The sequence below is a fragment of the Triturus cristatus genome, chromosome 2_1 (genome assembly GCF_964204655.1).
Source record: "Triturus cristatus chromosome 2_1, aTriCri1.1, whole genome shotgun sequence".
Taxonomy (NCBI): Eukaryota; Metazoa; Chordata; class Amphibia; order Caudata; family Salamandridae; genus Triturus; species Triturus cristatus.
This window is the reverse complement of record NC_140581.1, coordinates 64,250,151-64,274,280: the sequence shown is the minus strand read 5'-3', so window position 1 is coordinate 64,274,280 and position 24,130 is coordinate 64,250,151.

The following is a 24,130-nucleotide window of genomic DNA, read 5'->3' as shown; positions in this document are numbered from 1 at the left end:
AGGGGGTCATGCGGTGGCTGGTGTTTCAGGGTTTAGGGCAGTGCAGTGGTGTTTGCGCAGTGTAGAGGGTTGTGTGATGGCTAGTGTTTCAGGGTTTAGGGCAGTGCAGTGGTGTTCGGGCAGTGTAGGGTGTCGTGCAGGCGGCTGGTGTTTCAGGGTTTAGAGTAGTGCATGCAGTGTTGTTCAGGCAGTGTACAGGGTCATGCAGGGGGGTGGTGTTTCTGGGTTTAGGGCGGTGCAGTTGTATCCAGACAGTGTAGGGGTCATTCTGGGGCTGGTCTTTCAGTGTTTAGGGCAGTGCAGTGGTGTTCTGGCAGAGTAGGAGGTCATGTTAGGGGTAGAGTTTCAGGGTTTTGGGCAGTGCAGTGCAGTGGTGTTTGGGCAGTGTAGGGCGTCGTGCTGTGAGTTGTGTTTCATGGTTTAGGGCAGTGCAGTGGTGTTCGGGCAGTGTAAGGCGTCATGCTGGGGGTGGTGTTTCAGGGTTTAGGGCAGTGCAGTGGTGTTTGGGCAGTATAGGGGGTCATGCTGGGGATGGTGTTTCAGGGTTTAGGGCAGTGCAGTGGTGTTCGGGCTGTGTAGGGGTCATGCTGGGGTGTGGTGGTTCAGGGTTTGGGGTAGTGCAGTTGTGTTTTTTGGCAGTGTAGGGGGTCATGCTGGGGTGGTGTTTCAGGGTTTAGGGGAGTGGAGTGCTGTTCGGGCAGTGTAGGGGGTTGTGCTGGGGGTAGGGTTTCAGGCTTTAGTGCAGTGCAGTGGTGTTTGGGCAGTGTAAGGGGTCATTCTGGGGGTGGTGTTTCAGGGTTTTTGGGCAGTGCATTGGTGTTCGGGCACTGTAGGGGTCTTGCAGGGGGTAGAGTTTCAGGGTTTTGGGCAGTGCAGTGGTGTTTGGGCAGTGTAGGGGGTCGTGCTGTGAGTTGTGTTTCATGGTTTAGGGCAGTGCAGTTGTGTTCGGGCAGTGTAAGGCGTCATGCTGGGGGTGGTGTTTCAGGGTTTAGGGCAGTGCAGTGGTGTTCCGGAAGTGTAGAGGGTCATGCTGGGGATGGTGTTTCAGGGTTTAGGGCAGTGCAGTGGTGTTCGGGCTGTGTAGTGGTCATGCTGGGGTGTGGTGGTTCAGGGTTTGGGGCAGTGCAGTTGTGTTTTTTGGCAGTGTAGGGGGTCATGCTGGGGTGGTGGTTTAGGGGAGTGCAGTGCTGTTCGGGCAGTGTAGGGGGTTGTGCTGGGGGTGGGGTTTCTGGCTTTAGGGCAGTGCAGTGGTGTTTGGGCATTGTTAGGGGTCGTGCTGGGGTGGTGTTTCAGGGTTTTTGGCCAGTGCATTGGTGTTCGGGCACTGTAGGGTTCTTGCTGGGGGTGAGGTTTCAGGGTTTAGGGCAGTGCACTGATGTTCAGGGAGTGTAGGGGGTCATGCGGGGGTGGTGTTTCAGGGTTTAATGCAGTGCACTGGTGTTTGGACAGTGTTGGGAGTCGTGCTGGGGATGGTGTTTCAGGGTTTAGGGCAGTACAGTGGTGTTCGTGCAGTGTAGGGGGTCGTGCTGGGAGTAGTGTTTCAGGGTTTAAGGCAGTACAGTGGTATTCGGGCGGAGTAGGGGTTATTGATGTGGGTGTTGTTTCAGGGTTTAGAGCAGTGGTAATTGGGCAATGTAGGGGGTCCTGCTGGGGGAGGTGTTTCAGGGTTTAGGGCAGTGCAGTGGTTTTCGGGCAGTGTAGGGAGTCATGCTGGGGCTGGTGTTTCAGGGTTTAGTGCAGTGCAGTGGTGTTCGGGCAATGTAGGTGGTCTTGCTGGGGCTGGTGTTTCAAGGTTTAGGGCAGTGCAGTGGTGTTCAGGCAGTGTAGGGTGTCTTGCTGGGGCTGGTGTTTTAGAGTTTATGGCAGTGCAGTGGTGTTCGGACAGTGTAGGGGGTCTTGCTGGGGCTGGTGTTTCAGGGTTTAGGTCAGTGTTGTGGTGTGCGGGCAGTGTAGGGGTCATGCTGGGGCTGGTGTTTCAGGGTTTTGGATTAGTGCAGTAGTGTTCAGGCAGTATAGAGGTTGTGCTGGAGCTGGTGTTTCAGGGTTTAGGGCAATTCATTGGTGTTCGGGCAGTGTTGTGGGTTGTGCAGGGGTGTTGTTGCAGGGTTTAGGGCAGTGCAGTGGTGCTATGGCAGTGTAGGAGGTCATGCAGGGGTTGGTGTTTCACAGTTTAGGGCAGTGCAGTGGGGTTCGGGCAGAGTATGGGGACTTGCTGGGGGTGGTGTTTCAGGATTTAGGGCAGTGGTGTTCGGGCAGTGTAGGGGGTATTGCTGGGGGTGTTGTTTCTGGGTTTAGGGCAGTGGTGTTTGGGCAGTGTAGAGGGTCCTGCTGGGGTTGGTGTTTCAGGGTTTAGGGCAGTGCAGTGGTGTATGGGAAGTGTAGGGGGTCATGCTGGGGGTGGTGTTTCAAGGTTTAGGGCAGTGCAGTGGCGTTCGTGCAGTGTAGGGGTCGTGCTGGGGGTAGTGTTTCAGGGTTTAATGCAGTGCAGTGGTGTTCAGGCAGTGTAGGGGGTGGTGTTTTAGGGTTTAGGGCAGTGCAGTGGTGTTCAGGCAGTGTAGGGGGACATGCTGGGAGTATTGTTTAAGGGTTTAGGGCAGAGCAGTGGTGTTTGGGAAGTGAGCATCATGATAGGGGTAGTGTTTTAGGGTATAGGGCAGTGCAGTTGTGTACGGGCAGTGTAGGGGGGTGTGCAGGGGATGGTGTTTCAGGGTTTTGGGCACTGCAGTGGTGTTCGGGCAGTGTAGGGGATCTTGCTGGGGGTGGTGTTTCAGGGTTTAGAGCAGTGTAGGGGGTCTGGCTGGGGGTGATGTTTCAGTGTTTAGGGCAGTGCAGTGATGTTCGGGCAGTGTAGGGGGTCTTGCTGGTACAGTGTTTCAGGGTTTACGGCAGTGGTGTTTAAGCAGTGTAGGGAGTCTTGCTGGTGTGGTGTTTCTGGATTTAGGGCAGTACAGTGGTGTTCGGGCAATGTAGGGGGTCTTGCTGGGGCTGGTGTTTCAGGGTTTAGGGCAGTGCAGTGGTGTTCAGGCAGTGTAGGGTGTCTTGCTGGGGCTGGTGTTTTAGAGTTTATGGCAGTGCAGTGGTGTTCGGACAGTGTAGGGGGTCTTGCTGGGGCTGGTGTTTCAGGGTTTAGGTCAGTGTTGTGGTGTGCGGGCAGTGTAGGGGTCATGCTGGGGCTGGTGTTTCAGGGTTTTGGATTAGTGCAGTAGTGTTCAGGCAGTATAGAGGTCGTGCTGGAGCTGGTGTTTCAGGGTTTAGGGCAATTCATTGGTGTTCGGGCAGTGTTGTGGGTTGTGCAGGGGTGTTGTTGCAGGGTTTAGGGCAGTGCAGTGGTGCTATGGCAGTGTAGGAGGTCATGCAGGGGTTGGTGTTTCACAGTTTAGGGCAGTGCAGTGGGGTTCGGGCAGAGTATGGGGACTTGCTGGGGGTGGTGTTTCAGGATTTAGGGCAGTGGTGTTCGGGCAGTGTAGGGGGTATTGCTGGGGGTGTTGTTTCTGGGTTTAGGGCAGTGGTGTTTGGGCAGTGTAGAGGGTCCTGCTGGGGTTGGTGTTTCAGGGTTTAGGGCAGTGCAATGGTGTATGGGAAGTGTAGGGGGTCATGCTGGGGGTGGTGTTTCAAGGTTTAGGGCAGTGCAGTGGCGTTCGTGCAGTGTAGGGGTCGTGCTGGGGGTAGTGTTTCAGGGTTTAATGCAGTGCAGTGGTGTTCAGGCAGTGTAGGGGGTGGTGTTTTAGGGTTTAGGGCAGTGCAGTGGTGTTCAGGCAGTGTAGGGGGACGTGCTGGGAGTATTGTTTAAGGGTTTAGGGCAGAGCAGTGGTGTTTGGGAAGTGAGCATCATGATAGGGGTAGTGTTTTAGGGTATAGGGCAGTGCAGTTGTGTACGGGCAGTGTAGGGGGGTGTGCAGGGGATGGTGTTTCAGGGTTTTGGGCACTGCAGTGGTGTTCGGGCATTGTAGGGGGTCTTGCTGGGGGTGGTGTTTCAGGGTTTAGAGCAGTGTAGGGGGTCTTGCTGGGGGTGATGTTTCAGTGTTTAGGGCAGTGCAGTGATGTTCGGGCAGTGTAGGGGGTCTTGCTGGTACAGTGTTTCAGGGTTTACGGCAGTGGTGTTTAAGCAGTGTAGGGAGTCTTGCTGGTGTGGTGTTTCTGGATTTAGGGCAGTACAGTGGTGTTCGGGCAATGTAGGGGGTCTTGCTGGGGCTGGTGTTTCAGGGTTTAGGGCAATGCAGTGGTGTTCGGTCAGTTTAGGGGGTCTTGCTGGGGCTGGTGTTTCAGGGTATAGGGCAGTGCAGTGGTGTTCGGGTAGTGTAGGGCATCATTTGGGGCTGGTGTTTCAGGGTTTAGGGCAGTGCAGTGGTGTTCGGGCAGTGTAGGGGGTCTTGCTGGGGCGGGAATTTCAGGGTTTAGGGCAGTGCAGTGGTGTTCAGGCAGTGTAGGGGTCGTCCTGGGGTTGGTGTTTCAAAATTTAGGGCAGTTCAGTGGTGTTCAGGCAGTGTAGGGGTGTTGCTGGGGCTGGTGTTTCAGGGTTTAGGGCAGTGCAGTGGTGTCCTGGCAGTGTAGGGGGTCGTGCTGGGGCTGGTGTTTCAGGGTTTAGGGCAGAGAAGTGGTGTTCTGGCAGTGTAGGGTTCATGCTGGGGCTGGTGTTTCAGGGTTCAGGGGAGTTCAGTGGTGTTCGGGCAGTGTAGTGGGTCATGCAGGGGTGGTGTTTCGGGGTTTAGGGCAGTGCAGTGGTGCTTGGGCAGTATAGGAGGTCATGCAGGGGGTGGTGTTTCATGGTTTAGGGCAGTGCAGTGGTGTTCAGGCACTGTAGGTGGTCGTTCTGCGGGTGTGTTTCAGGGTTTAGGGCAGTGCAGTAGTGTTCAGGCACTGTAGGAGGTCATGCTGGTGCTAGTGCTTTAGGGTTCAGGCAAGTGCACTGGTGTTCGGGCAGTGTAGGGGTTGTGCTGGGGGTTGTTTTTAGGGTTTAGGGCAGTGCAGTGGTGTTCAGCAAGGTAGGGGATCATACTGGGTGTGGTGTTTTAGGGTTTAGGGCAGAGCAGTGGTGTTTGGGAAGTGTAGGGTGTCGTGCGGCGGTGGTGTTACAGGGTTTAGGGCAGTGCAGTGGTGCCTCGGGCAGTCTAGGGGTCGTGTGGGGGGGTGGTGTTTCAGGGATTAGGGCAGTTCAGTGGTGTTCGGGCAGTGAGGGGGTCTTGCTGGGATAGTGTTACAGGGTTTAGGGCAGTGGTGTTTGGGCAGATTAGGGGGTCTTGCTGGGGGTGGTGTTTCAGGGTTCAGGACAGTGGTGTTCGGGCAGTGCAGAAGGTCCTGCTGGTTGTGGTGTTTCAGGGTTTAGGGCAGTGCAGTGGTGTTCGGGCAGTGTATGGTGTCATGTTGGGGCTGGTGTTTCAGCGTTTTGTGCACTGCAGTGGTGTTCGGGCAGGGTAGGGTGTTATGTGGGGGTGGTGTTTCTGGGTTTAGGACTGTGCAGTAGTGTTCGGGCAGTGTAGGGGGTCATGAGGTGGCTGGTATTTCAGGGTTTAGGGCAGTGCAGTAGTGGTCAGGCACTGTAGGACGTCATGCTGGCGCTAGTGCTTTAGGGTTTAGGCCAGTGCACTGGTGTTCAGGCAGTGTAGGGGTTTTGCTGGGGGTTGTGTTTTAGGGTTTAGGGCAGTGCAGTGGTGTTCGGGCAAAGTAGGGGGTCATGCTGGGGGTGGTGTTTTAGGGTTTAGGGCAGAGCAGTGGTGTTTGGGCAGAGTATGGGGTCTTGCGGGGGTGGTGTTTCAGGGTTTAGTGCAGTGAAGTGGTGTTCAGGAAGTGTAGGGGGTCGTGCGGCGGTGGTGTTTCAGGGTTTAGGGCAGTGCAGTGGTGCTCGGGCAGTATAGGGGATCGTGCAGGGGTGGTGTTTCAGGGATTAGGGCAGTTCAGTGGTGTTCGGGCAGTGTAGGGGGTCTTGCAGGGATAGTGTTACAGGGTTTAGGACAGTGGTGTTCGGGCAGATTAGGGGGTCTTGCTGGGGGTGGTGTTTCAGGGATTAGGGCAGTGGTGTTTGGGCAGTGTAGAGGGTCCTGCTGGTTGTGGTGTTTCAGGGTTTAGGGCAGTGCAGTGGTGTTCGGGCAGTGTATGGGGTCGTGCTGGGGCTGTTTTTTCAGCGTTTTGGGCACTGCAGTGGTGTTCGGGTAGGGTAGGGGGTTATGCGGGGTAGTGTTTCTGAGTTTAGGACTGTGCAGTGGTGTTCGGGCAGTGTAGGGGGTCATGCGGTGGCTGGTGTTTCAGGGTTTAGGGCAGTGCAGTGGTGTTTGCGCAGTGTAGAGGGTTGTGTGATGGCTAGTGTTTCAAGGTTTAGGGCAGTGCAGTGGTGTCCGGGCAGTGTAGGGTGTTGTGCAGGCGGCTGGTGTTTCAGGGTTTAGGGCAGTGCAGTTGTATCCAGACAGTGTAGGGGGTCATTCTGGGGCTGGTCTTTCAGTGTTTAGGGCAGTGCAGTGGTGTTCTGGCAGAGTAGGAGGTCATGTCAGGGGTAGAGTTTCAGGGTTTTGGGCAGTGCAGTGCAGTGGTGTTTGGGCAGTGTAGGGGGTCGTGCTGTTTGTTGTGTTTCATGGTTTAGGGCAGTGCAGTGGTGTTCGGGCAGTGTAAGGCGTCATGCTTGGGGTGGTGTTTCAGGGTTTAGGCCAGTGCAGTGGTGTTTGGGCAGTGTAGGGGGTCATGCTGGGGATGGTGTTTCAGGGTTTAGGGCAGTGCAGTGGTGTTCGGGCTGTGTAGGGGTCATGCTGGGGTGTGGTGGATCATGGTTTGGGGTAGTGCAGTTGTGTTTTTGGGCAGTGTAGAGGGTCATGCTGGGGTGGTGGTTCAGGGTTTAGGGGAGTGCAGTGCTGTTCGGGCAGTGTAGGGGGTTGTGCTGGGGGTAGGGTTTCAGGCTTTAGGGCAGTGCAGTGGTGTTTGGACAGTGTAAGGGGTCATGCTGGGGGTGGTGTTTCAGGGTTTTTGGGCAGTGCATTGGTGTTCGGGCACTGTAGGGGTCTTGCAGGGGGTAGAGTTTCAGGGTTTTGGGCAGTGCAGTGGTGTTTGGGCAGTGTAGGGGGTCGTGCTGTGAGTTGTGTTTCAGGGTTTAGGGCAGTGCAGTGGTGTTCGGGCTGTGTAGGGGTCATGCTGGGGTGTGGTGGTTCAGGGTTTGGGGCAGTGCAGTTGTGTTTTTTGGCAGTGTAGGGGGTCATGCTGGGGTGGTGGTTCAGGGTTTAGGGGAGTGCAGTGCTGTTCGGGCAGTGTAGGGGGTTGTGCTGGGGGTGGGGTTTCTGGCTTTAGGGCAGTGCATTGGTGTTTGGGCAGTGTTAGGGGTCGTGCTGGGGTGGTGTTTCAGGGTTTTTGGGCAGTGCATTGGTGTTCGGGCACTGTAGGGTTCTTGCTGGGGGTGAGGTTTCAGGGTTTAGGGCAGTGCAGTGATGTTCAGGGAGTGTAGGGGGTCATGCGGGGGTGGTGTTTCAGGGTTTAATGCAGTGCACTGGTGTTTGGACAGTGTTGGGGGTCATGCTAGGGATGGTGTTTCAGGGTTTAGGGCAGTACAGTGGTGTTCGTGCAGTGTAGGGGGTCATGCTGGGAGTAGTATTTCAGGGTTTAAGGCAGTACAGTGGTATTCGGGCGGAGTAGGGGTTATTGATGGAGGTGTTGTTTCAGGGTTTAGAACAGTGGTAATTGGGGCTGGTGTTTCAAGGTTTAGGGCAGTGCAGTGGTGTTCAGGCAGTGTAGGGTGTCTTGCTGGGGCTGGTGTTTTAGAGTTTATGGCAGTGCAGTGGTGTTCGGACAGTGTAGGGGGTCTTGCTGGGGCTGGTGTTTCAGGGTTTAGGTCAGTGCTGTGGTGTGTGGGCAGTGTAGGGGTCATGCTGGGGCTGGTGTTTCAGGGTTTTGGATTAGTGCAGTAGTGTTCAGGCAGTATAGAGGTCGTGCTGGAGCTGGTGTTTCAGGGTTTAGGGCAATTCATTGGTGTTCGGGCAGTGTTGTGGGTTGTGCAGGGGTGTTGTTGCAGGGTTTCGGGCAGTGCAGTGGTGCTATGGCAGTGTAGGAGGTCATGCAGGGGTTGGTGTTTCATGGTTTAGGGCAGTGCAGTGGGGTTCGGGCAGAGTATGGGGGCTTGCTGGGGGTGGTGTTTCAGGATTTAGGGCAGTGGTGTTCGGGCAGTGTAGGGGGTATTGCTGGAAGTGTTGTTTCTGGGTTTAGGGCAGTGGTGCTTGGGCAGTGTAGAGGGTCCTACTGGGGTTGGTGTTTCAGGGTTTAGGGCAGTGCAGTGGTGTATGGGAAGTGTAGGGGGTCATGCTGGGGGTGGTGTTTCAGGGTTTAGGGCAGTGCAGTGGCGTTCGTGCAGTGTAGGGGTCGTGCTAAGGGTAGTGTTTCAGGGTTTAACGCAGTGCAGTGGTGTTCAGGCAGTGTAGGGGGGGGGTGTTTTAGGGTTTAGGGCAGTGCAGTGTTGTTCGGGCAGTGTAGGGGGACGTGCTGGGAGTAGTGTTTAAGGGTTTAGGGCAGAGCAGTGGTGTTTGGGAAGTGAGCGGTCATGATAGGGGTAGTGTTTTAGGGTTTAGGGCAGTGCAGTTGTGTACGGGCAGTGTAGGGTGGTGTGCAGGGGATGGTGTTTCAGGGTTTTGGGCACTGCAGTGGTGTTCGGGCAGTGTAGAGGGTCTTGCTGGGGGTGGTATTTCAGGGTTTAGAGCAGTGTAGGGGGTCTTGCTGGGGGTGATGTTTCAGTGTTTAGGGCAGTGCAGTGATGTTCGGGCAGTGTAGGGGGTCTTGCTGGTACAGTGTTTCAGGATTTACGGCAGTGGTGTTTAAGCAGTGTAGGGAGTCTTGCTGGGGTGGTGTTTCTGGAATTAGGGCAGTACAGTGGTGTTCGGGCAATGTAGGGGGTCTTGCTGGGGCTGGTGTTTCAGTGTTTAGGGCAATGCAGTGGTGTTCGGTCAGTGTAGGGGGTCTTGCTGGGGCTGGTGTTTCAGGGTATAGGGCAGTGCAGTGGTGTTCGGGCAGTGTAGGGAATCATGCTGGGGCTGGTGTTTCAGGGTTTAGGGCAGTGCAGTGGTGTTCGGGCAGTGTAGGGGGTCTTGCTGGGGCTGGAGTTTCAGGGTTTAGGGTAGTTCAGTGGTGTTCAGGCAGTGTAGGGGTCTTGCTGGGGCTGGTGTTTCAGGGTTTAGGGCAGTGCAGTGGTGTTCGGGCAGTGTAGGGGTTGTGCTGGGGCTGCTGTTTCAGGGTTTAGGGTAGAGCAGTGGTGTTCAAGCAGTGTATGGAGTCATGCTGGGGCTGGTGTATCAGGGTTTAGTGCAGTGCAGTGGTGTTTGGGCACTGTAGGGTGTCTTGCTGGGGCTGGTGTTTCAAGGTTTATGGCAGTGCAGTGGTGTTCGCGCAGTGTAGAGAGTCTTGCTAGGGCTGGTGTTTTAGAGTTTACGGCAGTGCAGTGGTGTTCGGGCAGTGTAGGGGGTCTTGCTGGGGCTGGTGTTTCAGGGTTTAGGGCAGTGCTGTAGTTTTCTGGCAGTGTAGAGGGTCGTCCTGGGGCTGGTGTTTCAAGGTTTTGGATTAGTGCAGAGGTGTTCAGGCAGTATAGGGGTCGTGCTGGGGCTGATATTGCAGGGTTTAGGGCAGTGCAGTGCAGTGGTGCTATGGCAGTGTAGGAGGTCGTGCAGGGTTTGGTGCTTCACGGTTTAGGGCAGTGCAGTGCAGTGGGGTTCGGGCAGAGTAGGGGGTCTTGCTGGGGTGGTATTTCAGGTTTTAGGGCAGTGGTGTTCAGGCAGTGTAGGGGGTAATGCTGGGGTTGTTGTTTCAGGGTTTAGGGCAGTGGTGTTTGGGCAGTTTAGAGGGTCCTGCTGGGGGTGGTGTTTCAGGGTTTAGGGCAGTGCAGTGGTGTTCGGGCAGTGTAGGGATTCATGCTGGGGCTGGGTTTTCAGGGCTTAGGGTAGTGCAGTGTTATTTGTGTAGTGTACGGGGTCGTGCTGGTGGTAGTGTTTTAGGGTTTAGGGTAGTGCAGTGATGATTGTGTAGTGTAGGGGGTCGTGCTGGGGTAGTGTTTTAGGGCTTTGGGTAATGCAGTGGTGTTTGGGTAGTGTACAGAGTCATGCTGGGGCAGTATTTTAGGGTTTAGGGTAGTGCAGTGGTGTTTGGATAGTGTAGGGGGTTGTGCTGCGGTAGTGTTTTAGGGTTTAGGGGAGTGTAGTGGTGTTTCGGTAGTGTAGGGGTACTGATCGGGATAGTGTTTTAGGGCTAAGGGTAGTGCAGTGGTGTTTGGGTAGTGTAGGGGTTACTGTTGGAGGTAGTGTTTTAGGGTTTAGGGTAGTGCAGTGGTGTTTGTGTAGTGTAGGGGGTAGTGTTTTGGGGTTTAAGTTAGTGCAATGGTGTTTGTGTAGTGTAGGGGTCATGCAGGGGTAGTGTTTCAGGGTTAACAGTAGTACAGCGTTGTTTGTGTAGTGTAGGGGCTTGTGTTTTAGGGTTTAGGGTAGTGCAGTTGTCTTTGGGTAGTGTAGGGAGTCGTGAGGGGCGTAGTGTTTTAGGGTTTATGTTAGTGCATTGGTGTTTGGGTAGTGTAGGTGGTCATGCTGGAGTGGTGTTTTAGGGTTTAGGTTAGTGCAGTGGTGCTCTGGCAGTGTAGGGGGTCATGCTGGGGTGGTGTTTCAGGGTTTAGGGCAGTGCAGTGGTGTTCAGGCAGTGTAGGGGGTCATGCTGGGTGGTGTTTCAGGATTTAGGGCAGTGCATGATGTTCAGGCAGTGTAGGGGTTCGTGCAGGGGTAGTGTTTTAGGGTTTTTGCCAGTGCAATGGTGTTTGTGTAGTGTGCGGCACATGCGCTGCATCGCTAGGTGAGACCTAAAAAGCATTGCACCAAGATGACTGACAACAATTCCTGGATTGAAGTGTTGGCAGCCAATTAGATCCAAGCTCGTGCTTCTGTAGTTAGGTCCTGCCATATATAAAAAGATTTTTTTTCCTTTAATATCTCGAAAACTACTGAACGGATATACACCATTCAAAAAAAAGGTTGCATTATGAACCAAGCCCTACCTTTTTGCCAAATTTGGTGTAATTCCATTCAGCGTTTTCAGCTGTAACCGTGTCTAAAGTTTCCTATTGGAAATTGATTTTTTGACCTCTATTTTTTGAATTTCTCAGGAACTACTGAATGGATTTACACCATTTAAAAAAAAGGTCTCTTTCTGTTGCAAGGGCTACCTTTTTGCCAAATTTGGTGTAATTCTGTTCAGCTGTTCGGGCTATAGTCGTGTCTGAAGTTACCTAAGGGAAATAACATGGAGAAATCGCGTTTTGGGACCCCTTTTTTTCTCAGCCCCCGCTTGGTGAATCACCACGAAACTCTCAGGATAGGTGCATTACCGGAGCGGGACCAATGTTTTGAAAATTTCGCGAAGATACTTTAACCGTCGTCAAAGATATTGGGAAAAGAAAACATGCTTTATGAATAGAAACAAGGACCTAACTATAACTACCTTCTGGCGACCGCCAGTAGGTAATATATATATATTTATTCACTGAAAAAAACATAGGTTTCAGGCATGTTATAGTTAGAAATTAGCATTTAAAAAAACCTTAGAAATTCAATGAAAATATCATAGGTTTCAGGGACGTTATAGTTAGTTGGACATTTGACTTATAAAACCAGAGAAATTTGCCTGTTATAGTTAGTTGAGCTAACTATAACTCACGCCCCTGCAATGCACTGCTGATGATGTCACATATTACATCACTGACACCTATGGTTTTTTCAGTGAATTTCTAAGGTTTTTTAAATGCTAATTTCTAACTATAACATTCCTGAAACCTATGGTTTTTTCAGTGAATTTCAAAGGTTTTTTAAATGCTAATTTCTAACTATGACGTGCCTGAAACCTATGGTTTTTTCAGTGAATTTTTGAAGGTTTTTTAAATGCTAATTTCTAAGTATAACGTCTCTGAAACCTATGGTTTTTTCAATGAATTTCAAATGTTTTTTAAATATCGAACTACTATTGTGTATTCGTCATTTGTCATTAATACTATTTTTTCTAACTTTTCAACTACATAAAATAAACTGAAAAAGTACTATGTAACATAATACATTTCACAAATTACAATGAGTTTTTAATTAATACAAAACTATTTAAATTTTTTGCGGTCATCAGCTACTGCTTAACTTCACTATTGACAGTGATGCCAGTGTAGTTTCATCATAAACAGCAGGGAAAAATAAAAACAATAAACTAGATGGTTAAAAAACAAAAAAACTAAAATTCTCTCAAGTACAATACAAAATCAACACAAATAACGCATCTAATAGTACTTCAAATGTTAAAAAGCTTATCTTTACTTCATAGAGTGTCTGCAAATTTACCCAATACGCCAGATAATGTACCAAAAATTCCGCTTTGAAAGCATCCAGTATAAATTCCTTCAAGATCTCACGTAGTTGCTCTGCACACTTTACCAATATGCCAGATAATATATCAAATATTCCGCTTTGAAAGCATTCCGTATGAATTCCTTAAAGATCTTACGTAGTTTCTCTGCACAATTTTTCCAATACACCACATAATGTATCAAAATTTTTGCTTTGAAAGCATCCAGTATGAATTCCTTAAAGACCTTACGTAGTTTCTCTGCACAATTTTCTCAATACACCAGATAATGTATCAAAAACTTTGGTTTGAAAGCATTCAGTATGAATTCCTTAAAGATCAATACACGTTCCCATTAAACTTGAATAGTGTATCTAAAATCTTTGTTTCGGAAAAATTAAGTATGAGTTGGGTAATTCATAAGGCAATCTCAGTTTCATTCCCAAGTGTGTATCATTACAGTGACTCCAACCATTATTACACTATAAATAAACTGTATAATGTCCACTTATAATAGTACTTCCAGCATGGAGAACAATAGCAACTGTTGCAAAAGTTCTTCCAGAAATAGATAGTTGATTAGCAACAAAAAATGTAATTTTGGTTTCCAGTTTTCTTCAATCTGGTCGACAGCATTGCAGCATTATAATCAAATATTTTCCATATCTTTGTAGGCATACTGCAGATAGCATTCTTGATTTACAACGAGAACACGTCATCTCATGATCAGCTTCTTTTACTAATTTGGAAAATGGTACAGATTTGCAGTCAGGTATTGTTAAATATAAAAATCGTTCTCTGTCAACTATAGTGCTTGAAGTTAACGAACACTCTTCATATTTATGTTCCCATTTGTAACTGAGTCCAAATAAACTCTCAATCTGAATTCCTTCATCTTCTAGTACTCCAAGCATAACCATCAGAAATTCTTGTGCATCTTTCTGTATATTAGCACTGAACGTTAAAGATCAAGTACATGTATCCAACAGTTGGCGAATACCAGAAGCAGTATGAATCTTACTTCTATCAGTTCTCAATTCTTTAAATAAAGTGTAGAGTGCAGAACATAAAGTTTTTTCCTGACCTTCCATAATTATACCACAAACATCTTCAAGATAAAATATAACATTTAGAATGACATTGGCATAGCAGTTGACACCAGAAGCATTTTCTAATTGGTATCCAACAAAATCATCAGTTGTTTGTATTTTCTGCTTCTTTACATCTATTCATTTCTGTTGATTTTCTTTCTGCTTTTCAACCATAGTTAACTTCAACATATTTGCATTTTGAACACACAACACGTTTCTCATAAATAGGATATTCACCTAAATGGGGAGCATAAAGCCTTCTCAAATAATTATATTCTCTTACACAATTAACATCAGACCTAACCTTGTTCTCATCAAAATCAATTAAATACAAACCAGACAACGTTCTAACTCAAGATAGTGCAACATATACCATTCCTTCTTAAAACACAGTTTTTCCAACATTTACCAAAGCATTATCTACACTTAAACCTTGTGATTTGTGAATAGTTGTTGCATATACTAAACAGAAGGGAAACTGTTTTCTACGAACATACAAGTCTTTTACAAGCAAAAAACGTGCAGCAGAATGTGCAATCTGTCTTACCTCTGCAATCTGATCAAATTTAACTGTCAAAAATTCAATTCCATTTCTTTTTTGATATTTCACAAAATCAACAACGTTCTCCATTGCTCCATTCACTAAACCTTCTTCTACATTCAGATTACACTTCAAAATTACCCGACAGTTTAAACATACACCTACATTTTTTGCAAAGCAGTTTTTGATACAGACTTTTCCAAAGAATCCAATTTAGTCTGTAGTATTTCTGAAAGAACAAATGTTATTCCTTGATGCTCTATTTTATCAAGAGTTTCAATGTGAACTATTTCTTGATTTTCTAATTTCATAAGCTCTCTAATAAATGTATAACACTCTTCCACTGTAGGCATTTAGCAAACTATAGATTTTTTTTCTTTCATTTTCTTTACATTACTTCTGCGGGTGTGTTTTCATTTGTAAATAAGTTCTTTAGTAGACAACTTTGAAAAGCTTGTTTACCGTGTTTGCTTAGAACACAAATTCTTACATCTTTTAGAATATTTCCATAATCTTCATCTCTTGCCTGTAACATATTCTGAGTGAGTTCTTTATATTCAAAATGTAACCACAGATTCACATGTCCAATACTTCCCAAATATTTGTTAGTGTCTTCATGTAGAAGAGTTTTAAACACTGGTTCTCCTTTTTAAGGCGTTTGTTGTAGCAGATCTCCAAATACAATTAAATGTTTTTCCCCAAAGAGAACGTCGTAATTTGTTTTTAATACCTGTTGCATTCTTAAGTGTACAAAAGCAAGCATTAAGTTTGAGACCATGCTCACCTCATCAATAATTAAAAGTTTTATTTTCTTCAGCTCTCTTGACACTTCATAAGAAGCTTCTCCAGACAACTTCTGATATTGTAATTTATTATCATGCTCCACTGGTAACATCAATAATCTATGCAAAGTAACTCCTTTAACATTGTGTGCAGCTAATCCAGTTGGAGCTGTTACCACACAACATAAATGTGAACCAGTAGTTTTTTTAACATAACTGGTCAAACCTTTAACTAACCCGTTTTCCGTGGCGGAAAATCCACCGCGGTGTAGGCGTTTTCATTCGCGGGTGGGGCCGGGTCGCCCAACGGACGTGCACAGTACTACGGAGGTAGTGCTCGCGATGGCCGTTGGCCGACACACGCAGTGAAAGGGTTAAAAACTTTTACCTGTCCCAGCTTGACGACTGATGTACATCAGAAGTCGTTTGAAAGATGAACACAGACATTCTTTTTTTCATGCAACAAATCATGTTCTATCCGTTCTCTCACATATATTTCTTTCTGTTCAACATTTACTTGTTCTTCTAACTTATCCAATGTTATATTCTCCTTGTGTGCTTGTTGCATTACAATTTCGACTTCATGCAGAGCAATTGCTGCTTCATTTTCCAGCATTGGTTGTCCAAGAGGATCTTGACTACATGGACCACTGCTTTGACTGTCTTGAGAACTTTCATGAGCTATTTCAGGTATAATAGTCTTTTCCTGTTCAACTTCATCATTCAACATTTTTAAATATGTAGGGAAAATTGGACATATATTGCAACATAACAAGGGTACCCCTAATTTAGTTTCCTATCTCAGGGTTTTAAAGCAAATATTTATGAACAAAAATATAGGAAACAATTCTTATATGCACCCCCATTGATCAAGTATGACTATTGAAAGACCTATTTTTCATTACATTTCTTTATTTCCTGTTATTTTATATTTTTTACAATAGAAAGTCATTTCATTTTTCTTATTTCTTTGAGTCTTTCTTTATAAGCATTTGCTATCGTCTATATTATACCATTTCATATCCAATTAGACGATTGCGTTTACACTCCATATTTAAACACAAAAAAGACAGAGGGTAATTATCAATTATGGCTATTGTTAGGTCTACGCGCGTTTCGGCGTTCAGCCTTCCTCAGGTGGCCATAATTTCTTAACTCCTATAATAAGAAAAACACAAACTATAATTGCTTGTACATACCAAATCATTCAATTGTACATTTATGATTTTAAAAATATATATATATATATATATATATATATACATACATGCGTGAATCCTATTCATATATACATTTCTATACATATTATTTACAAAAAACAAACAACCAACATAATCCATTTCCAATTGCACTGTCAAGTCCACAAAATCCTATATGTCCCAATATAGAGCCTATTGGGGAAATCTTTGAAAGCCATCACTTGCATCTAGGGAGCTTCTGCACCTCAGGTGAATTCAGGTAAATTTCTCTCTTATCTGGAGTTTCACAACTAAGTTTCTTGTAGTTTATAAGATTACCCATGGTATGTTTTACTAAACAACCATGACACCCAACTACTGCAAACTTTCCTTCTTTTAAATTCTCTGTAACATTTCTTTTGAAGCTGTAATGTTGAAGTACTTCATACAGACATAGCTGTTCTAGATGTTGACTGCTTTACGGATAGTATGTGTCCAACATATTAGTTGTAAGAATGTCTGTACTATCTGGCTCATTTGCTGCTAATTGTTCAATTTCTTCAAATGATTTCAACACTCTATTTCATTTGCAAGCAAGACCTAAACTTACCCAAATTATTTCTTGTGACTTTGAATATAAACTTGAAGAACGCAAGTGGTCTAAACATTCATACGTTCCAATTTCTCGGTGGGAAAGCATTTTCAAACTAAAGATGTACAATTTTTTGCTAAGACTATTCTCTTGCATAATTTCTTCCCACATTTGTTTCATCTCTGTTTTTTCAGATTTTGTTATGCATGATGTAACATAACGTGCAACAGCAATTGAGTTATCTGCAACATACTGGATGTCCATGTTCACATTCCACATTTTTAAAATGACTGGATTGTAGCCATTGATATACTTCTGTTCTTTTTAAGTTGCAGGTATTCTTCAGAGATTTCCGAGTTATTGTGTGCCTCACAGAAGAAAAAAAAGAATTTACTCTTCCTTTACAAATGACTGGATGGGGAAAACCAAACCGACATTTGGTGTAAAATTTTCTTTTAGACTTGTATTTTCTTCTGCAGTACTTTACACAACGGTGACTTTGGAAACATACAACTTGCTGTCTCAAGCTTCTATCTCCTCCTTCTCTTAGAATCTCACATGTCACATACTGTTAGATGAAAGACAATACTGTTTCATCAGAATCAGTTTAGGTGCATCCTTGACCCATAGTAGCATATGTATATGAGGCGCACCTTTTGCTTGGTACTCCTTTCTCCAAAATAAATCGGCAACTTCTCCAAGAGGTGGATTATTTTTATTCCGGATGAAAGACATCATACCTTGAAACTTATGATTAAAATATCTGCACACATTTACAGGATCCAATTAACACAGTTCTCCAGGAGTCTTTATTTCAACATTTTTTATATTAGAATTAGCTTCTCTTAAAAACTCAAGCAAATCTTCTCATGCATACTCTGCACAGCTAAGTGTGACAAACCATGTTGGTGTAGCTAAGTTCCGTAACATACACTTGTGTTCTCCATGATGACGATACCAATACAAATTTGTTCCACGTTGACATGCCATCAAATTGATTAACTGTGCTTCAAAATTTTCATCTGTTTCTTGAACTTTCTCCACAAATTCTTTCGCAGAAAGAAGTGATTCATAAACTCCAGTTTTAAGTATATGATTCACTGCATACAAGAGAGAAGACAGATCACTTTCAAACAAAAGGAGAAATATGTATGGAATGCACTGTTGAAATCTAGGATCTTCAGAATATAATCTTGTTGACCGATATTCTGAAGCTGGAATCCGTACAGGTCAGTCATCATATCGTCCACCTTCTCCAGTAGGAAACAACTGTGGAAAACAACGAGCTTCGAAGCTTTTCTCCCATACACTCATTAGAGGTCCCTATACTTTTTTCCTTTGGAATAACTCAATGCTACTTCCTATCACTTCTTTTGAATGCAATGGACATATTGTATAATGTTCATAAATCTCTTCAGTCCTTGACTTGTCCACTTTCTCTATTTGACCACTTGAAATTTCAAAATCATCTTCTAAATGTATTACCTGTTCATCCACATTTACATTTTTGTAATAAATATTGTCCTCTATAAGATATAAGGTAGCCTTTTCAACTTTATTAGCATCCACAAATTCTTGCCATATTTTATGACTCTTTGTGGGTACACCATTTACTAAAATAACTACTGCCTCATCTTCCTCTTTCTCTCCAGCAATAGTTTTAATGTTTTTCTTAAAATCCAAAGGTAAGTACACCACCTTCCTTTCAGCCCTCTTTGCAAGTCTGTTGGTGGCAGTTTACCTGTTTTAGGATCCATCTGAATTATAGTTTGAAAAGGATGAACAGATTGAATTAGAACCGACTCATATGTATTCAATTTGTCCAGCTCCTGCGGAATAGCTACTAACTCCAACTTATTATGCACTGCTCTAGCAGGCATTTTGTTCTCTTCTAATTTGTTGTAACAATATTTAAATATACGTTGATCACTACCTAACTCAAATCGACCTTCAACAAACAAGGAAGTTGCAAATTCTTCCCACTTACCATTGTTCTCCTTTTCACTTTTCAAATACAAATCAACATTCCTACTTTGACTTTTATAATGAGTACGTAGACAACAAACATAGTTTGGTATTTCAGAGCACATTACATTAAACTTTCCAATTTCTTCTTCAAACTGATCAGTACTAATCACTTTTTCATCTCCTCCAACATCTGTAATTGTCAAACTTTCACTTTCTATGAACTTCTCTTCTCAACCAAAATATCGCATTTCAATATCATCACACTTTGTTTGAACATCTGATAAAGAACCATATAAAAGACTTCCATTCAGTTCATTTAAACTTAATGCAGGACTTTTTACGTAGTACAGTTTCTTTACAAAGTTCTGCATTTCTGAATGGTGTACTGCTAACATCCTCAAATGATGAAAAACACTTTTGCAAACTTTTCTTGAAAGACAAGCCAGAGAATGCCCATACTTCTCAGTATATTTTCTTACATTACATGGATCTAGTCCTTGTAACAACTTAATCTTCTGTTTTATACTTTTCTAAGTATATTTTTGTAGCAAATTTCTCATTATATCAATGGATTCCTGTCGAATAGTACAAATACTACTACAACTCCACTTATACAAAGGAGCTTGTGGATGTTTCCCTTGCACTTCTTCAGCTATTAACTCTTCTGCACTTTTACCAACCAGTTCCTCCTTTGGAAGAGAAACACCATCCTGAACTTCTTACCAACGACCTCCAGTATCAACTGCAAATGATAAACTATTTTCCTAGAAGTAACTTTCCTCATTAAAAAAAGGCTCAGTACTAGAAGTATGTCTCCAATGTTCACTAAAGATTTTACAAAAGTTGGTTCTGTCCACAAGACTTTTTTTTCTACTTTTGTCTTTCAATACTTTCACTATTTTATCCAATAGTTTCAATCTCTTTAAAACCAAATGGAACAACTTCTGTTACAAATTGAAAGCCGTATCCACTATACTTTCAATTCGCTGCTTCACTTTGAATTGAAATATTCTTATTTAATATTTGCAGCATGTTTTCAATAAATTCTGAATCACTCTAGATCGAAAAAGTCTCTGACGAATTTCTTGAAATTGTTTTTGTCTCCGAGTACCAGATACTATTTCTATATCATCTTTCCTTTTCTTCGTATTTGATATTGAACTCTGCTTCACCTTACTTGAAAAATTCTTCTTTTTGCTAGGGGTGGGAGGAATTTGCGAAAGTGACTTTCGCAAATTATCGCGAAAATTTTACAAATCTCCGCAAACACGCGGAAATATCGCGAAGATGCGGAAGTTTTTTTCGCGCCCGTTCGCGGTATTTTCTGCATGGTCGCGGCTCGCCAACATACGCATGCGGTTGCTTGCGGGTGCGGCCATCTTGTTTTCACTCTTCTCGCGATGCATGATCGCGAGAAGAAAGACGTGATCGCGCGACCAATGACATTACTGCAGGCGCGAACTGTCGCGAGACAGCGCAAATGGCTACCAACAATCCAACATCTTGTGGAGAACGCGACCGGATCGGGAAAACTTGTCGGCGAATGCGGGGATTCAGGTAAGGCGATCGCGCGCGCGAGAATGTATTATTTTACAGCGCGAGCAACAAAAAAATTTCGCTAAGCTGCGGAATGCGGAAATTTTGACATTTTCGCGCTCTCCGCGGAACGCGAAAATGTCAAATTATCGCAATTTCCGCGAGCGGAACGGAAATTTAGCCCAGGCCTACTTTTTGCTTTATGTGATGTTTTTCTCATTAAATGTTCGTAAATTGTCTTTTGCTTTTCTCAAACAAAGAGTTTCTCTACTGCTTGCATTTTTTCCTACTTCAAGATCTTTCCTTTTCGGCAAATATATATTTTTCTTCTCTTTTCTTTTTTTTCACTTCTTCTAGGCATTTCCAAATTTAAATCCAAACAAAATAATTTTCTGAAAAAAAAAAATAGATTCAATTATTTTTCACATTTCTTCACTGTTAAAATAAAAACATACAATTGCAAAACTTCCACTAACAACTTCCAGACCCAGTGCTGCAACGTGACATAGCACAACAGATGAGCAGTAGGATCACAAGTAGTGCCATAAAACATACAGCAAGTATTTATTTCATTATTTACATACTTCTTTACAATTTAAATATAACTGCACTACCTCATACATTTTACCACTCCACCACACCCCACCACCCCACACCACTTTCTCAGCAACCCACCGCACACAACTTTATAAATAGTACTTTTTAAAAATTGTAACCTATGTACTTAGAATGATATTATCAACCAAACAACACACATAAAAATTTCCATTATTACCTAACAATTTTATCAACAGCTTCGCAAACATACCACAGCACCTAGGGCTTTAACTGGAGGGGGTGTCTGTGGGGATGTGACCACCAGCACTTTATTTTTGGGAGCCTCGAAACGGGTATTTATAGGGCTCTATTTTCCGACCTCACAAATGTAATCCGTTTTTTTTTCTTTATTGCACTGCAGTGACACTGTGAGAGCATGCACATTGCTCACTACTTAGAAGTGCAGACATCATGCCAAGTGACTCACTTTGTAGGAGAAGCGAAATCCTTTAAAGAGAGCCATTTTCTCTCAATATTTCCCTTCTCTATTTGCAACGCACCAGCAACATCATCGTGGGGTGATTAGGTGCCAGACCACCGGGCGCGTAACGCCCATTGCCCCGGACTTTCTGACACAGCTTCCCAGGCGCACACACAGAGCCGCACTCGAGTACTTCACCGATCTTCAAAACATCATTTTTTTTGTAAAGGAGACTCTGTTCTTTTTCACCCCTTTTTACAACCCCTACATGCCCACTCTGCCTATTGCTGAAAGAATTAGGCTCCCCCGAAATTTCCCTGCAAACGACCACAACAAGTCAACTCCAGCACAAACCTGTTCTCACCGTACACACGGTCTTGTTTTAGTACTACAAAAACACACACTTTGCCTGCCTCACTAAGTTCTCACACCCCCTCTTTAATATGAACATAAAAACTTTCCAAATACTTTTATATTCCTATAATGTACTTCACATGGAAATATAGAACTCAAGGTTCTCACCACCCCAAATTAGCTCTCTGGTATACTTTCTCAAATATAAGAAGTACAGGTATTCAGTATCTGTCAGCCACAGCCACTTTAAAACAGTGTACCTATTAACAACTCGACAAAATGTTATGTTTCTAAATTAACGTATTACACTTAAAAGCTCCTTTACATTTCTTTCACTAGATGTACCTTTGTTTAAAACACCACCAGAGAAGGGTGTTGAAGTATGCTCCACAGAGAGTAACTCAAACTTTGTTATTCTTTATTAAAAAATCTGCCTGTCAATGCTTTTCGCAAGTCTTTTCAACGCCTTATGAGGGTAGATGGATGAGTATAATATGTTGTATTTAAGATCAGGGGCGGACGATGCATGGAAATAAGAACGTATAGTTGAATAAAGGGCGAGTGCATGCATTTCCAGATGCATCAATGGATAGATACATAGATCAATGTATCAATGTATGGATGGATGGAAGGATGAATGAATGCAAAGACCAGTACTTACGATAGACGGGTGGGCTGATAAATGCTAAGGACTGATTCTGGGACTGATATATCTATGCATATATCGGCGTATCGCTGCATGAATGGCACAGAGCTTACTATAGGCGAGTGCGCTCATAGATGCTGAAGATAAGCGACAAACAGATTTATATACATATATAAGTAGGAATATATCCATCAATTAAAAGATGGTTGAATGGCGCAGTGCTTAGAATGCATGGATACTGCGCTTTAATTGGGCCGGGTCTGGGGACCGGCACTTATTTTCAGGCAGCCTCCAAACGACTCTCCACCAGGCTCTATTTTCGGCCCTCTCAAAGATAGTCAATTTGTTTTTTTTTATTACACTGCAGTGACAGCATGCACATCGATGTACGCATGCTTATTTTCCTCACTACTGAGAACTGGAGACATCACGCTAAGTTACCCACGTTGTAGAAGAAAGGGAAATCCTTTAAACAATGATTTTTTCCGAACCTACGATAGTGGGAGTGGATTTTCTAAAGCACACAATGATACTTATCATGATTTAGACCACACCCCAACTTGCATAGCCCACACCCCTTTAAAAGCTTTGCCCCCCCTTTTAGAGCACCCCCACTTTTTCCTCCCACTTAGAACCCTAACTACACCATAGTAACAAACAAACAGTGTAACCTTCCATTAAAATCTACAATGGCACCAAGTTTCATACTTTTCCATCAATGCTATCAGCCTTCTACCACAGTACAAGAGTGTCTATCAGCACTAAGATGTCTTACCCACAGATATGTTGTGTAATTTCTGTACCTGTCTGCTGGAACACTCATCACCAAAACGTATTAAAACATGGGAATTTGCCAGAAAAACATATACTATACCATAAAGCGATTCATAAATGGGCACACTGCCACTGCACCACCCTCTTCCCCATTCTTCCTTAACTTCACAAAATTAAAGAAAGAACCACACCAAACCTAGTAAACACACTATACCAATACAAGAGCTTAATTTCAACAACCGCCTAGTGGAATGAGCAAAGCGTATTAAACATACAAATTTGCTGGTAAAACATATACCATGCCATAGGGCACCTTATAAGTGCTCCCAGTGGTACTACATCACCTTCAGTAGCTCGACATCTGCACGTTACTAAATTCTGTGTTTTAATCAGAAACATACCCACCTCCCCCACCCCCGCCCTTCCTTAACCGTATGAAATCAAACAGAAACCCCCACCATTCCTAGTAGCGCCACTATACCCATACAGTGGCTTAATTTTAACAGGTGTGTGCCAGAACACTTATCAACAAAAAGTATTCAAACATGCAAATTCGCAGGAAAAACATAAACAATACCATAGCACGGTTAATAAATAGGCCCACTCAAACTACATTACCTTTACTAACTACAAATGTCCACGTTACAAATGTCTGTCTTATAATCAGCAACATACGTACATCCCCCACCCCCACCCATACCCATGCTTAACTATACGAAATCAAACAAGGAGTCCCTGCACTCCCGTTATGCCACTATAGCCATAGATAGACTTGATGTCAACAGGTGTCTGCCGGAACGCTCATCAGCAAAAGCTATTAAAACTTACAATTTTGCAACTCAAACATACACCATACCATAAGACGGTTTATAAATAGTCACAGTACCACTACACCGCCTCAACACCCGCCCTTGCTTAACTTACGCAATAAAAGAAAGAGCCCAAGCAAACGTAGAAGCGCCACTATAGCCATACACAGCCTTAACTTCAACAGATGTCTCTTGAAAAGCTCATCAGCAAACCGTATTAAAACATCCAAATGTTCGGTTAAAACATATATCATGCCATAGGGCGCTTTATAAGTGCTCCCAGTGGTACTACATCACCTTTAGTAGCTCCTCATCTCCACGTTACTATATTCTGTATTTCAAACAGCAACATAACTACCTCCCCCACACCCACCCCCTCCCTTGGTTAACAGTACGAAATCAAACAGAAACCCCCCTTTTCTAGTACCACCACTATACCCATACACAGGCTTTATTTTAACATGTGTCTAGCTGAACACTTATCAGCAAAAACTATTCAAACATGCAAATTGGCGGGTAAAAC